Here is a 17,400-nt window from a genome sequence, read left to right as displayed (position 1 = left end):
CACTGTCTCCACTTGGGATGCAGTGCAGTGAGTTCAGAGAGTGCACTGGCACCACTGGGGATGCACTGCAATGAGTCCAGAGAGTGCACTGGCACCACTGGGGATGCAGTGCATTGAGTCCAGAGACCGCACTGGCACCACTGGCGATGCACTGCAGTGAGTCCAGAGAGTGCACTGTCACCACTGGGGATGCAGTGCAGTGAGTCCAGAGAGTGCACTGGCACCACTGGGGATGCAGTGCAGTGAGTCCAGAGAGTGCACTGCCACCACTGGGGATGCAGTGCATTGAGTCCAGAGAGTACACTGGCACCACTGGGGATGCACTGCAGTGAGTCCAGAGAGTTCACTGGCACCACTGGGGATGCAGTGCAGTGAGTTCAGAGAGTGCACTGGCACCACTGGGGATGCACTGCAGTGAGTCCAGAGAGTGCACTGCCACCACTGGGGATGCAGTGCAGTGAGTCCAGAGAGTGCACTGGCACCACTGGGGATGCAGTGCAATGAGTCCAGAGAGTGCACTGGCACCACTGGGGATGCACTGCAGTGAGTCCATAGAGTGCACTGGCACCACTGGGGATGCAGTGCAGTGAGTCCAGAGAGTGCACTGGCACCACTGAGGATGCACTGCAGTGAGTCCAGAGAGTGCACTGGCACCATTGGGGACGCCGCGCAGTGAGTCCAGAGAGTGCACTGGCACCACTGGGGATGCACTGCAGTGAGTCCAGAGAGTGCACTGGAACCACTGGGGATGTACAGCAGTGAGTCCGCAGACTGTACTGGCACCACTGGGGATGCACTGCAGTGAGTCCAGAGAGTGCACTGGCACCACTGCGGATGCACTGCAGTGAGTCCAGAGAGTGCACTGGCACCACAGGGAATGCAGTGTAGTGAGTCCAGAGAGTGCACTGGCACCACTGGGGATGCACTGCAGTGAGTCCAGAGAGTGCACTGGCACCACTAGGGATGCAGTGCAGTGAGTCCAGAGAGTGCACTGGCACCACTGGGGATGCAGTGCAGTGAGTCCAGAGAGTACACTGGCACCACTGGGGATGCAATGCAGTGAGTCCAGAGAGTGCACTGGCACCACTGGCGATGCACTGCAGTGAATCCAGAGAGTGCACTGGCACCACTGAGGATGCAGTGCAGTGAGCCCATAGAGTGCACTGGCACCACCGGGGATGCACTGCAGTGAGTCCAGAGAGTGCACTGGCACCACTGGGTATGCAGTGCAGTGACTCCAGAGAGTGCACTGCCACCACTGGGGATGCAGTGCAGTGAGTCCAGAGAATGCACTGGCACCACTGGGGATGCAGTGCATGAGTCCAGAGAGTGCACTGGCACCACTGGGGATGCAGTGCAGTGAGTCCAGAGAGTGCACTGGCACCACTGGGGATGCACTGCAGTGAGTCCAGAGAGTGCACTGGCACCACAGGGAATGCAGTGCAGTGAGTCCAGAGAGTGCACTGGCACCACTGGGGATGCAGTGCAGTGAGTCCAGAGAGTGCACTGGCACCACTGGGAATGCAGTGCAGTGAGTCCATTGAGTGCACTGTCACCATAGGTGATGCAGTGCAGTGAGTCCAGAGAGTGCACTGACAACACTAGGGATGCATTGCATTGAGTCCAGAGAGTGCACTGGCACCACTGGGGATGCACTGCAGTGAGTCCAGAGAGTGCACTGGCACCACTGGGGATGCACTGCAGTGAGTCCAGAGAGTGCACTGGCACCACTGGGGATGCACTGCAGTGAGTCCAGAGAGTGCACTGGCACCACTGGGCATGCAGTGCAGTGAGTCCAGAGAGTGCACTGGCACCACTGGGGATGCAGTGCAGTGAGTCCAGAGAGTGCACTGGCACCAGTGGGGATGCAGTGCAGTGAATCCAGAGAGTGCACTGGCACCACTGGGGATGCAGTGCAGTGAGTCCAGAGAGTGCACTGGCACCACTGGGGATGCACTGCAGTGAGTCCAGAGAATGCACTGGCACCACTGGGAATGCAGTGCAGTGAGTCCAGAGAGTGCCCTGGCACCACTGGGGATGCAGTGCAGTGAATCCATAGAGTGCACTGGCACCACTGGGGATGCAGTGCAGTGAGTCCAGAGAGTGCACTGGCACCACTGGGGATGCACTGCAGTGAGTCCAGAGAGTGCACTGGCACCACTGCGGATGCACTGCAGTGAGTCCAGAGAGCGCACTGGAACCACAGGGAATGCAGTGCAGTGAGTCCAGAGAGTGCACTGGCACCACTGGGGATGCACTGCAGTGAGTCCAGAGAGTGCACTGGCACCACTGGGGATGCAGTGCAGTGAGTCCAGAGAGTGCACTGGCACCACTGGGGATGCACTGCAGTGAGTCCAGAGAGTACACTGTCACCACTGGGGATGCAGTGCAGTGAGTCCAGAGAGTGCACTGGCACCACTGGGGATGCAGTGCAGTGACTCCAGAGAGTGCACTGGCACCACTGGGGATGCACTGCAGTGAATCCAGAGAGTGCACTGGCACCAGTGGCGATGCACTTCACTGAGTCCAGAGAGTGCACTGGCACCACTGGCGATGCACTGCAATGAGTCCAGAGAGTGCTCTGTCACCACTGGGGATGCAGCGCAGTGAGTCCATAGAGTGCACTGGCACCAATGGGGATGCAGTGCAATGAGTCCAGAGAGTGCACTGGCACCACTGGCGATGCACTGCAGTGAGTACAGAGAGTGCACTGGCACCACTGGAGATGCAGTGCAGTGAGTCCAGAGAGTGCACTGGCACCACTGGGGATGCAGTGCAGTGAGTCCAGAGAGTGCACTGGCACCACTGGGGATGCACTGCAGTGAATCCAGAGAGTGCACTGGCACCACTGAGGATGCACTGCAGTGAGTCCATAGAGTGCACTGGCACCACTGGGGATGCAGTGCAGTGAGTCCAGAGAGTGCACTGGCACCACTGGTGATGCAGTGCAGTGACTCCAGAGAGTGCACTGCCACCACTGGGGATGCAGTGCAGTGAGTCCAGAGAATGCACTGGCACCACGGGGGATGTACCCCGGTGAGTCCAGAGATTGCACTGGCACCACTGGGGATGTACTGCAGTGAATCCAGAGAGTGCACTGGCACTACCTGGTGTGCCGTGCAGTGAGTCCAGAGAGTGCACTGTCTCCACTTGGGATGCAGTGCAGTGAGTTCAGAGAGTGCACTGGCACCACTGGGGATGCACTGCAATGAGTCCAGAGAGTGCACTGGCACCACTGGGGATGCAGTGCAGTGAGTCCAGAGACCGCACTGGCACCACTGGCGATGCACTGCAGTGAGTCCAGAGAGTGCACTGTCACCACTGGGGATGCACTGCAGTGAGTCCAGAGAGTGCACTGGCACCACTGGGGATGCAGTGCAGTGAGTCCAGAGAGTGCACTGCCACCACTGGGGATGCAGTGCATTGAGTCCAGAGAGTACACTGGCACCACTGGGGATGCACTGCAGTGAGTCCAGAGAGTTCACTGGCACCACTGGGGATGCAGTGCAGTGAGTTCAGAGAGTGCACTGGCACCACTGGGGATGCACTGCAGTGAGTCCAGAGAGTGCACTGCCACCACTGGGGATGCAGTGCAGTGAGTCCAGAGAGTGCACTGGCACCACTGGGGATGCAGTGCAATGAGTCCAGAGAGTGCACTGGCACCACTGGGGATGCACTGCAGTGAGTACATAGAGTGCACTGGCACCACTGGGGATGCAGTGCAGTGAGTCCAGAGAGTGCACTGGCACCACTGAGGATGCACTGCAGTGAGTCCAGAGAGTGCACTGGCACCATTGGGGACGCAGCGCAGTGAGTCCAGAGAGTGCACTGGCACCACTGGGGATGCACTGCAGTGAGTCCAGAGAGTGCACTGGAACCACTGGGGATGTACAGCAGTGAGTCCGCAGACTGTACTGGCACCACTGGGGATGCACTGCAGTGAGTCCAGAGAGTGCACTGGCACCACTGCGGATGCACTGCAGTGAGTCCAGAGAGTGCACTGGCACCACAGGGAATGCAGTGTAGTGAGTCCAGAGAGTGCACTGGCACCACTGGGGATGCACTGCAGTGAGTCCAGAGAGTGCACTGGCACCACTAGGGATGCAGTGCAGTGAGTCCAGAGAGTGCACTGGCACCACTGGGGATGCAGTGCAGTGAGTCCAGAGAGTACACTGGCACCACTGGGGATGCAATGCAGTGAGTCCAGAGAGTGCACTGGCACCACTGGGGATGCACTGCAGTGAATCCAGAGAGTGCACTGGCACCACTGAGGATGCAGTGCAGTGAGCCCATAGAGTGCACTGGCACCACCGGGGATGCACTGCAGTGAGTCCAGAGAGTGCACTGGCACCACTGGGTATGCAGTGCAGTGACTCCAGAGAGTGCACTGCCACCACTGGGGATGCAGTGCAGTGAGTCCAGAGAATGCACTGGCACCACTGGGGATGCAGTGCATGAGTCCAGAGAGTGCACTGGCACCACGGGGGATGTACCCCGGTGAGTACAGAGATTGCACTGGCACCACTGGGGATGCACTGCAGTGACTCCAGAGAGTGCACTGTCACTACCTGGTGTGCCGTGCAGTGAGTCCAGAGAGTGCACTGTCTCCACTGGGGATGCACTGCAGTGAGTCCAGAGAGTGCACTGGCACCACTGGGGATGCAGTGCAGTGAGTTCAGAGAGTGCACTGGCACCACTGGGGATGCACTGCAATGAGTCCAGAGAGTGCACTGGCACCACTGGGGATGCAGTGCAGTGAGTCCAGAGACCGCACTGGCACCACTGGCGATGCACTGCAGTGAGTCCAGAGAGTGCACTGTCACCACTGGGGATGCACTGCAGTGAGTCCAGAGAGTGCACTGGCACCACTGGGGATGCAGTGCAGTGAGTCCAGAGAGTGCACTGCCACCACTGGGGATGCAGTGCATTGAGTCCAGAGAGTACACTGGCACCACTGGGGATGCACTGCAGTGAGTCCAGAGAGTTCACTGGCACCACTGGGGATGCACTGCAGTGAGTCCAGAGAGTGCACTGCCACCACTGGGGATGCAGTGCAGTGACTCCAGAGAGTGCACTGGCACCACTGGGGATGCAGTGCAATGAGTCCAGAGAGTGCACTGGCACCACTGGGGATGCACTGCAGTGAGTACATAGAGTGCACTGGCACCACTGGGGATGCAGTGCAGTGAGTCCAGAGAGTGCACTGGCACCATTGGGGACGCAGCGCAGTGAGTCCAGAGAGTGCACTGGCACCACTGGGGATGCACTGCAGTGAGTCCAGAGAGTGCACTGGAACCACTGGGGATGTACAGCAGTGAGTCCGCAGACTGTACTGGCACCACTGGGGATGCACTGCAGTGAGTCCAGAGAGTGCACTGGCACCACTGGCGATGCACTGCAGTGAATCCAGAGAGTGCACTGGCACCACTGAGGATTCAGTGCAGTGAGTCCAGAGAGTGCACTGGCACGACTGGGGATGCAGTGCAGTGAGTCCAGAGAGTGCACTGGCACCACTAGGGATGCAGTGCAGTGAGTCCAGAGAGTGCACTGGCACCACTGGGGATGCAGTGCAGTGAGTCCAGAGAGTACACTGGCACCACTGGGGATGCAATGCAGTGAGTCCAGAGAGTGCACTGGCACCACTGGGGATGCACTGCAGTGAATCCAGAGAGTGCACTGGCACCACTGAGGATGCAGTGCAGTGAGCCCATAGAGTGCACTGGCACCACCGGGGATGCACTGCAGTGAGTCCAGAGAGTGCACTGGCACCACTGGGTATGCAGTGCAGTGACTCCAGAGAGTGCACTGCCACCACTGGGGATGCAGTGCAGTGAGTCCAGAGAATGCACTGGCACCACTGGGGATGCAGTGCATGAGTCCAGAGAGTGCACTGGCACCACGGGGGATGTACCCCGGTGAGTACAGAGATTGCACTGGCACCACTGGGGATGCACTGCAGTGACTCCAGAGAGTGCACTGTCACTACCTGGTGTGCCGTGCAGTGAGTCCAGAGAGTGCACTGTCTCCACTGGGGATGCACTGCAGTGAGTCCAGAGAGTGCACTGGCACCACTGGGGATGCAGTGCAGTGAGTCCAGAGAGTGCACTGGCACCACTGGCGATGCAGTGCAGTGAGTCCAGAGAGTGCACTGGCACCACTGGGGATGCAGTGCAGTGACTCCAGAGAGTGCACTGCCACCACTGGGGATGCACTGCAGTGAGTCCAGAGAGTGCACTGGCAACACTGGGGATGCAGTGCATTGAATCCAGAGAGTGCAGTGGCACCACTGGGGATGCAGTGCAGTGAGTCCAGAGAGTGCACTGGCACCACTGGGGATTCAGTGCAATGAATCCAGAGAGTGCACTGGCACCTCTGGGCGTGCAGTGCAGTGAGTACAGAGAGTGCACTGGCACCACTGGGGATGCAGTGCAGTGAGTCCAGAGAGTGCACTGGCACCACTGGGGATGCAGTGCATTGAATCCAGAGAGTGCACTGGCACCACTGGGGATGCACTGCAGTGAGTCCAGAGAGTGTACTGGCACCACTGGGGATGCAGTGCAGTGAATCCAGAGAGTGCAGTGGCACCACTGGGGATGCACTGCAGTGAGTCCATAGAGTGCAATGGCACCTCAGGGGATGCAGTGCAGTGAGCCCATAGAGTGCACTGGCACCACTGGGGATGCAGTGCAGTGAGTCCAGAGAGTGCACAGGCACCACTGGGGATGCAGTGCAGTGAGTCCATAGAGTGCACTGGCACCACTGGGGATGCAGTGCAGTGAGTCCAGAGAGTGCACTGCCACCACTGGGGATGCATTGCAGTGAGTCCAGAGAGTGCACTGGCACCACTGGGGATGCAGTGCAGTGAGTCCAGAGAGTGCACTGGCACCACTGGGGATGCACTGCAGTGAGTCCAGAGAGTGCACTGGAACCACTGGGGATGTACAGCAGTGACTCCAGAGAGTGCACTGGCACCACTGGGGATGCAGTGCAGTGAGTCCAGAGAGGGCACTGGCACCACTGGGGATGCACTGCAGTGAGTCCAGAGATTGCACTGGCACGACTGGGGATGCAGTGCAGTGAGTCCAGAGATTGCACTGGCAGCATTGGGGATGCACTGCAGTGAGTCCAGAGACTGCACTGGCACCACTGGGGATGCACTGCAGTGACTCCAGAGAGTGCACTGGCACCACTGGGGATGTACAGCAGTGAGTCCGCAGAGTGCACTGGCACCACTGGGGATGCAGTGCAGTGAGTCCAGAGAGTGCACTGGCACCACTGGGGATGCACTGCAGTGAGTCCATAGAGTGCACTGGCACCACTGGGGATGCAGTCCAGTGAGTCCAGAGAATGCACTGGCACCACTGGGGATGCAGTGCATTAGTCCAGAGAGTGCACTGGCACCACGGGGGATGTACCCCGGTGAGTCCAGAGATTGCACTGGCACCACTGGGGATGCACTGCAGTGAGTCCAGAGAGTGCACTGGCACTACCTGGTGTGCCGTGCAGTGAGTCCAGAGAGTGCACTGGCACCACTGGCGATGCACTGCAGTGAGTCCAGAGAGTGCACTGGCACCACTGGGGATGCAGTGCAGTGACTCCAGAGAGTGCACTGCCACCACTGGGGATGCACTGCAGTGAGTCCAGAGAGTGCACTGGCAACACTGGGGATGCAGTGCATTGAATCCAGAGAGTGCACTGGCACCACTGGGGATGCAGTGCAGTGAGTCCAGAGAGTGCACTGGCACCACTGGGGATTCAGTGCAATGAATCCAGAGAGTGCACTGGCACCTCTGGGTATGCAGTGCAGTGAGTACAGAGAGTGCACTGGCACCACTGGGGATGCAGTGCAGTGAGTCCAGAGAGTGCACTGGCACCACTGGGGATGCACTGCAGTGAGTCCAGAGAGTGCACTGGCACCACTGGGGATGCACTGCAGTGAGTCCAGAGAGTGTACTGGCACCACTGGGGATGCAGTGCAGTGAATCCAGAGAGTGCAGTGGCACCACTGGGGATGCACTGCAGTGAGTCCATAGAGTGCAATGGCACCTCAGGGGATGCAGTGCGGTGAGCACATAAAGTGCACTGGCACCACTGGGGATGCAGTGCAGTGAGTCCAGAGAGTGCACAGGCACCACTGGGGATGCAGTGCAGTGAGTCCATAGAGTGCACTGGCACCACTGGGGATGCAGTGCAGTGAGTCCAGAGAGTGCACTGGCACCACTGGGGATGCATTGCAGTGAGTCCAGAGAGTGCACTGGCACCAGTGGCGATGCACTGCAGTGAGTCCAGAGAGTGCACTGGAACCACTGGGGATGCACTGCAGTGAATCCAGAGAGTGCACTGGCACACTGGGGATGCAGTGCAGTGAGTCCAGAGAGTGCACTGGCACCACTGGGGATGCAGTGCAGTGAGTCCAGAGAGGGCAGTGGCACCACTGGGGATGCACTGCAGTGAGTCCAGAGATTGTACTGGCACCATTGGGGATGCACTGCAGTGAGTCCAGAGACTGCACTGGCACCACTGGGGATGCACTGCAGTGACTCCAGAGAGTGCACTGTAACCACTGGGGATGTACAGCAGTGAGTCCGCAGAGTGCACTGGCACCACTGGGGATGCAGTGCAGTGAGTCCAGAGAGTGCACTGGCACCACTGGGGATGCACTGCAGTGAGTCCATAGAGTGCACTGGCACCACTGGGGATGCAGTGCAGTGAGTCCAGAGACTGCACTGGCACCATTGGGGATGCACTGCAGTGAGTCCAGAGACTGCACTGGCACCACTGGGGATGCACTGCAGTGACTCCAGAGAGTGCACTGGCACCTCTGCGGATGCAGTGCAGTGAATCCAGAGAGTGCACTGGCACCACTGAGGATGCACTGCAGTGAGTCCAGAGAGTGCACTGGCACCACTGGGGATGCAGTGCAGTGAGTCCAGAGAGTTCACTGGCACCACTGGGGATGCAGTGCAGTGACTCCAGAGAGTGCACTGGCACCACTGGGGATACAGTGCAGTGACTCCAGAGAGTGCACTGGCACCACTGGGGATGCACTGCAGTGAGTCCAGAGAGTGCACTGGCACCACAGGGAATGCAGTGCAGTGAGTCCAGAGAGTGCACTGGCACCACTGGGGATGCACTGCAGTGAGTCCAGAGAGTGCACTGGCACCACTAGGGATGCAGTGCAGTGAGTCCAGAGAGTGCACTGGCACCACTGGGAATGCAGTGCAGTGACTCCAGAGAGTGCACTGGCACCACAGGTGATGCAGTGCAGTGAGTCCAGAGAGTGCACTGACAACACTAGGGATGCATTGCATTGAGTCCAGAGAGTGCACTGGCACCACTGGGGATGCACTGCAGTGAGTCCAGAGAGTGCACTGGCACCACTGGGGATGCAGTGCAGTGAGTCCAGAGAGTGCACTGGCACCACTGGGGATGCAGTGCAGTGAATCCAGAGAGTGCACTGGCACCAGTGGGGATGCAGTGCAGTGAATCCAGAGAGCGCACTGGCACCACTGGGGATGCAGTGCAGTGAGTCCAGAGAGTGCACTGGCACCACTGTGGATGCACTGCAGTGAGTCCAGAGAATGCACTGGCACCACTGGGGATGCAGTGCAGTGAGTCCAGAGAGTGCACTGGCACCACTGGGGATGCAGTGCATTGAATCCATAGAGTGCACTGGCACCACTGGGGATGCAGTGCAGTGAGTCCAGAGAGTGCACTGGCACCACTGGGGATGCACTGCAGTGAGTCCAGAGAGTGCACTGGCACCACTGCGGATGCACTGCAGTGAGTCCAGAGAGCGCACTGGAACCACAGGGAATGCAGTGCAGTGAGTCCAGAGAGTGCACTGGCACCACTGGGGATGCACTGCAGTGAGTCCAGAGAGTGCACTGGCACCACTGGGGATGCACTGCAGTGAGTCCAGAGACTGCACTGGCACTACTGGGGATGCAGTGCAGTGAGTCCAGAGAGTGCACTTGCACCACTGGGGATGCAGTGCAGTGAATCCAGAGAGTGCACTGGCACCACTGGGGATGCACTGCAGTGAGTCCAGAGAGTGCACTGGCACCACTGGGGATGCAGTGCAGTGAGTCCAGAGAGTGCACTGGCGCCCCTGGGGATGCAGTGCAGTGAGTCCAGAGAGTGCACTGGCACCACTGGGGATGCAGTGCAGTGAGTCCAGAGATTGCACTGGCACCACAGGGAATGCAGTGCAGTGAGTCCAGAGAGTGCACTGGCACCACAGGTGATGCAGTGCAGTGAGTCCAGAGAGTGCACTGACAACACTAGGGATGCATTGCATTGAGTCCAGAGAGTGCACTGGCACCACAGGGGATGCAGTGCAGTGAGTCCAGAAAGTGCACTGGCACCACTGGGGATGCAGTGCAATGAATCCAGAGAGTGCACTGGCACCACTGGGGATGCAGTGCAGTGAGTGCAGGGAGTGCACTGGCACCACTCGGGATGCAGTGCAGTGAGTCCAGAGAGTGCACTGGCACCACTGGGGATGTAGTGCAGTGAGCCCAGAGAGTGCACTGGCACCACTGAGGATGCACTGCAGTGAGTCCAGAGAGTGCACTGGCACCACTGGGGACGCAGCGCAGTGACTCCAGAGAGTGCACTGGCACCACTGGGGATGCACTGCAGTGAGTCCAGAGAGTGCACTGGAACCACTGGGGATGTACAGCAGTGAGTCCGCAGAGTGCACTGGCACCACTGGGGATGCACTGCAGTGAGTCCAGAGAGTGCACTGGCACCACTGCGGATGCACTGCAGTGAGTCCAGAGAGTGCACTGGTACCACTGGGGATGCAGTGCAGTGAGTCCAGAGAGTGCACTGGCACCACTGGGGATGCACTGCATTGAATCCAGAGAGTGCACTGGCACCACTGGGGATGCACTGCAGTGAGTCCAGAGAGTGCACTGGCACCACTGGGGATGCACTGCAGTGAGTCCAGAGAGTGCACTGGCACCACTGGGGATGCACTGCATTGAATCCAGAGAGTGCACTGGCACCACTGGGGATGCACTGCAGTGAGTCCAGAGAGTGCACTGGAACCACTGGGGATGTACAGCAGTGAGTCCAGAGAGTGCACTGGCACCACAGGTGATGCAGTGCACTGAGTCCAGAGAGTGCACTGTCACCACTGGGGATGCAGTGCAGTGAGTCCAGAGAGTGCACTGGCACTACTGGGGATGCACTGCAGTGAGTCCAGAGAATGCACTGGCACCACTGGGGATGCAGTGCAGTGAGTCCAGAGAGTGCACAGGCAGCACTGGTGATGCAGTGCAGTGAGTACAGAGATTGCACTGGCACCACTGGGGATGCACTGCAGTGAGTCCAGAGAATGAACTGGCACCACTGGGGATGCACTGCAGTGAGTCCAGAGAGTGCACTGGAACCACTGGGGATGTACAGCAGTGAGTCCGCAGACTGTACTGGCACCACTGGGGATGCACTGCAGTGAGTCCAGAGAGTGCACTGGCACCACTGCGGATGCACTGCAGTGAGTCCAGAGAGTGCACTGGCACCACAGGGAATGCAGTGTAGTGAGTCCAGAGAGTGCACTGGCACCACTGGGGATGCACTGCAGTGAGTCCAGAGAGTGCACTGGCACCACTAGGGATGCAGTGCAGTGAGTCCAGAGAGTGCACTGGCACCACTGGGGATGCAGTGCAGTGAGTCCAGAGAGTACACTGGCACCACTGGGGATGCAATGCAGTGAGTCCAGAGAGTGCACTGGCACCACTGGGGATGCACTGCAGTGAATCCAGAGAGTGCACTGGCACCACTGAGGATGCAGTGCAGTGAGCCCATAGAGTGCACTGGCACCACCGGGGATGCACTGCAGTGAGTCCAGAGAGTGCACTGGCACCACTGGGTATGCAGTGCAGTGACTCCAGAGAGTGCACTGCCACCACTGGGGATGCAGTGCAGTGAGTCCAGAGAATGCACTGGCACCACTGGGGATGCAGTGCATGAGTCCAGAGAGTGCACTGGCACCACGGGGGATGTACCCCGGTGAGTACAGAGATTGCACTGGCACCACTGGGGATGCACTGCAGTGACTCCAGAGAGTGCACTGTCACTACCTGGTGTGCCGTGCAGTGAGTCCAGAGAGTGCACTGTCTCCACTGGGGATGCACTGCAGTGAGTCCAGAGAGTGCACTGGCACCACTGGGGATGCAGTGCAGTGAGTCCAGAGAGTGCACTGGCACCACTGGCGATGCAGTGCAGTGAGTCCAGAGAGTGCACTGGCACCACTGGGGATGCAGTGCAGTGACTCCAGAGAGTGCACTGCCACCACTGGGGATGCACTGCAGTGAGTCCAGAGAGTGCACTGGCAACACTGGGGATGCAGTGCATTGAATCCAGAGAGTGCAGTGGCACCACTGGGGATGCAGTGCAGTGAGTCCAGAGAGTGCACTGGCACCACTGGGGATTCAGTGCAATGAATCCAGAGAGTGCACTGGCACCTCTGGGGGTGCAGTGCAGTGAGTACAGAGAGTGCACTGGCACCACTGGGGATGCAGTGAAGTGAGTCCAGAGAGTGCACTGGCACCACTGGGGATGCAGTGCAGTGAGTCCATAGAGTGCACTGGCACCACTGGGGATGCAGTGCAGTGAGTCCAGAGAGTGCACTGCCACCACTGGGGATGCATTGCAGTGAGTCCAGAGAGTGCACTGGCACCACTGGGGATGCAGTGCAGTGAGTCCAGAGAGTGCACTGGCACCACTGGGGATGCAGTGCAGTGAGTCCAGAGAGTGCACTGGAACCACTGGGGATGTACAGCAGTGACTCCAGAGAGTGCACTGGCACCACTGGGGATGCAGTGCAGTGAGTCCAGAGAGGGCACTGGCACCACTGGGGATGCACTGCAGTGAGTCCAGAGATTGCACTGGCACCACTGGGGATGCAGTGCAGTGAGTCCAGAGAGTGCACTGGCACCACTGGGGATGCACTGCAGTGAGTCCATAGAGTGCACTGGCACCACTGGGGATGCAGTCCAGTGAGTCCAGAGAATGCACTGGCACCACTGGGGATGCAGTGCATTAGTCCAGAGAGTGCACTGGCACCACGGGGGATGTACCCCGGTGAGTCCAGAGATTGCACTGGCACCACTGGGGATGCACTGCAGTGAGTCCAGAGAGTGCACTGGCACTACCTGGTGTGCCGTGCAGTGAGTCCAGAGAGTGCACTGGCACCACTGGCGATGCACTGCAGTGAGTCCAGAGAGTGCACTGGCACCACTGGGGATGCAGTGCAGTGACTCCAGAGAGTGCACTGCCACCACTGGGGATGCACTGCAGTGAGTCCAGAGAGTGCACTGGCAACACTGGGGATGCAGTGCATTGAATCCAGAGAGTGCACTGGCACCACTGGGGATGCAGTGCAGTGAGTCCAGAGAGTGCACTGGCACCACTGGGGATTCAGTGCAATGAATCCAGAGAGTGCACTGGCACCTCTGGGTATGCAGTGCAGTGAGTACAGAGAGTGCACTGGCACCACTGGGGATGCAGTGCAGTGAGTCCAGAGAGTGCACTGGCACCACTGGGGATTCAGTGCAATGAATCCAGAGAGTGCACTGGCACCTCTGGGTATGCAGTGCAGTGAGTACAGAGAGTGCACTGGCACCACTGGGGATGCAGTGCAGTGAGTCCAGAGAGTGCACTGGCACCACTGGGGATGCACTGCAGTGAGTCCAGAGAGTGCACTGGCACCACTGGGGATGCACTGCAGTGAGTCCAGAGAGTGTACTGGCACCACTGGGGATGCAGTGCAGTGAATCCAGAGAGTGCAGTGGCACCACTGGGGATGCACTGCAGTGAGTCCATAGAGTGCAATGGCACCTCAGGGGATGCAGTGCGGTGAGCACATAAAGTGCACTGGCACCACTGGGGATGCAGTGCAGTGAGTCCAGAGAGTGCACAGGCACCACTGGGGATGCAGTGCAGTGAGTCCATAGAGTGCACTGGCACCACTGGGGATGCAGTGCAGTGAGTCCAGAGAGTGCACTGGCACCACTGGGGATGCATTGCAGTGAGTCCAGAGAGTGCACTGGAACCACTGGGGATGCAGTGCAGTGAGTCCAGAGAGTGCACTGGAACCACTGGGGATGCACTGCAGTGAATCCAGAGAGTGCACTGGCACACTGGGGATGCAGTGCAGTGAGTCCAGAGAGTGCACTGGCACCACTGGGGATGCAGTGCAGTGAGTCCAGAGAGGGCAGTGGCACCACTGGGGATGCACTGCAGTGAGTCCAGAGATTGCACTGGCACCATTGGTGATGCACTGCAGTGAGTCCAGAGACTGCACTGGCACCACTGGGGATGCAGTGCAGTGAGTCCAGAGAGTGCACTGTAACCACTGGGGATGTACAGCAGTGAGTCCGCAGAGTGCACTGGCACCACTGGGGATGCAGTGCAGTGAGTCCAGAGAGTGCACTGGCACCACTGGGGATGCACTGCAGTGAGTCCATAGAGTGCACTGGCACCACTGGGGATGCAGTGCAGTGAGTCCAGAGACTGCACTGGCACCATTGGGGATGCACTGCAGTGAGTCCAGAGACTGCACTGGCACCACTGGGGATGCACTGCAGTGACTCCAGAGAGTGCACTGGCACCTCTGCGGATGCAGTGCAGTGAATCCAGAGAGTGCACTGGCACCACTGAGGATGCACTGCAGTGAGTCCAGAGAGTGCACTGGCACCACTGGGGATGCAGTGCAGTGAGTCCAGAGAGTTCACTGGCACCACTGGGGATGCAGTGCAGTGACTCCAGAGAGTGCACTGGCACCACTGGGGATACAGTGCAGTGAGTCCAGAGAGTGCACTGGCACCACTGGGGATGCAGTGCAGTGAGTCCACAGAGTGCACTGGCACCACTGGGGATGCACTGCAGTGAGTCCAGAGAGTGCACTGGCACCACAGGGAATGCAGAGCAGTGAGTCCAGAGAGTGCACTGGCACCACTGGGGATGCACTGCAGTGAGTCCAGAGAGTGCACTGGCACCACTAGGGATGCAGTGCAGTGAGTCCAGAGAGTGCACTGGCACCACTGGGAATGCAGTGCAGTGACTCCAGAGAGTGCACTGGCACCACAGGTGATGCAGTGCAGTGAGTCCAGAGAGTGCACTGACAACACTAGGGATGCATTGCATTGAGTCCAGAGAGTGCACTGGCACCACTGGGGATGCACTGCAGTGAGTCCAGAGAGTGCACTGGCACCACTGGGGATGCAGTGCAGTGAGTCCAGAGAGTGCACTGGCACCACTGGGGATGCAGTGCAGTGAATCCAGAGAGTGCACTGGCACCAGTGGGGATGCAGTGCAGTGAATCCAGAGAGCGCACTGGCACCACTGGGGATGCAGTGCAGTGAGTCCAGAGAGTGCACTGGCACCACTGTGGATGCACTGCAGTGAGTCCAGAGAATGCACTGGCACCACTGGGGATGCAGTGCAGTGAGTCCAGAGAGTGCACTGGCACCACTGGGGATGCAGTGCATTGAATCCATAGAGTGCACTGGCACCACTGGGGATGCAGTGCAGTGAGTCCAGAGAGTGCACTGGCACCACTGGGGATGCACTGCAGTGAGTCCAGAGAGTGCACTGGCACCACTGCGGATGCACTGCAGTGAGTCCAGAGAGCGCACTGGAACCACAGGGAATGCAGTGCAGTGAGTCCAGAGAGTGCACTGGCACCACTGGGGATGCACTGCAGTGAGTCCAGAGAGTGCACTGGCACCACTGGGGATGCAGTGCAGTGAGTTCAGAGAGTGCACTGGCACCACTGGGGATGCACTGCAGTGAGTCCAGAGAGTGCACTGGCACCACTTTGGATGCAGTGTAGTGAGTCCAGAGAGTGCACTGGCACCACTGGGGATGCAGTGCAGTGAGTCCAGAGAGTGCACTGCCACCACTGGGGATGCAGTGCAGTGAGTCCAGAGAGTGCACTGGCACCACTGGGGATGCACTGCAGTGAGTCCAGAGAGTGCACTGGCACCACTGGGGATGCACTGCAGTGAGTCCATAGAGTGCAATGGCACCACTGGGGATGCAGTGCAGTGAGTCCAGAGAGTGCACTGGCACCACTGGGGATGCAGTGCAGTGAGTCCAGAGAGTGCACTGGCACCACTGGGGATGCACTGCAGTGAGTCCAGAGAGTGCACTACCACCACTGGGGATGCACTGCAGTGAGTCCAGAGAGTGCACTGGCACCACTGGGGATGCAGTGCAGTGAGTCCAGAGAGTGCACTGGCACCACGGGGGATGCACTGCAGTGAGTCCACAGAGTGCACTGTCACCACTCTGGATGCAGAGCAGTAACTCCAGAGAGTGCACTGGCACCACTGGGGATGCACTGCAGTGAGTCCAGAGAGTGCACTGGCACCACTGGGGATGCAGTGCAGTGAGTCCAGAGAGTGCACTGGCACCACTGGGGATGCACTGCAGTGAGTCCAGAGACTGCACTGGCACCACTGGAGATGCAGTGCAGTGAGTCCAGAGAGTGCACTGGCACCACTGGGGATGCAGTGCAGTGAGTCCAGAGAGTGCACTGGCACCACTGGGGATGCACTGCAGTGAGTCCAGAGAGTGCACTGGCACCACTGGGGATGCACTGCAGTGACTCCAGAGAGTGCACTGGCACTACTGGGGATGCAGTGCAGTGAGTCCAGAGAGTGCACTTGCACCACTGGGGATGCAGTGCAGTGAATCCAGAGAGTGCACTGGCACCACTGGGGATGCACTGCAGTGAGTCCAGAGAGTGCACTGGCACCACTGGGGATGCAGTGCAGTGAGTCCAGAGAGTGCACTGGCGCCCCTGGGGATGCAGTGCAGTGAGTCCAGAGAGTGCACTGGCACCACTGGGGATGCAGTGCAGTGAGTCCAGAGATTGCACTGGCACCACAGGGAATGCAGTGCAGTGAGTCCAGAGAGTGCACTGGCACCACAGGTGATGCAGTGCAGTGAGTCCAGAGAGTGCACTGACAACACTAGGGATGCATTGCATTGAGTCCAGAGAGTGCACTGGCACCACTGGGGATGCACTACAGTGAGTCCAGAAAGTGCACTGGCACCACTGGGGATGCAGTGCAATGAATCCAGAGAGTGCACTGGCACCACTGGGGATGCAGTGCAGTGAGTGCAGGGAGTGCACTGGCACCACTCGGGATGCAGTGCAGTGAGTCCAGAGAGTGCACTGGCACCACTGGGGATGTAGTGCAGTGAGCCCAGAGAGTGCACTGGCACCACTGAGGATGCACTGCAGTGAGTCCAGAGAGTGCACTGGCACCACTGGGGACGCAGCGCAGTGACTCCAGAGAGTGCACTGGCACCACTGGGGATGCACTGCAGTGAGTCCAGAGAGTGCACTGGAACCACTGGGGATGTACAGCAGTGAGTCCG

This window comes from Anser cygnoides, chromosome W (assembly GCF_040182565.1).
Source record: "Anser cygnoides isolate HZ-2024a breed goose chromosome W, Taihu_goose_T2T_genome, whole genome shotgun sequence".
Lineage (NCBI taxonomy): Eukaryota > Metazoa > Chordata > Aves > Anseriformes > Anatidae > Anser > Anser cygnoides.
This window is presented reverse-complemented; position numbering follows the sequence as displayed.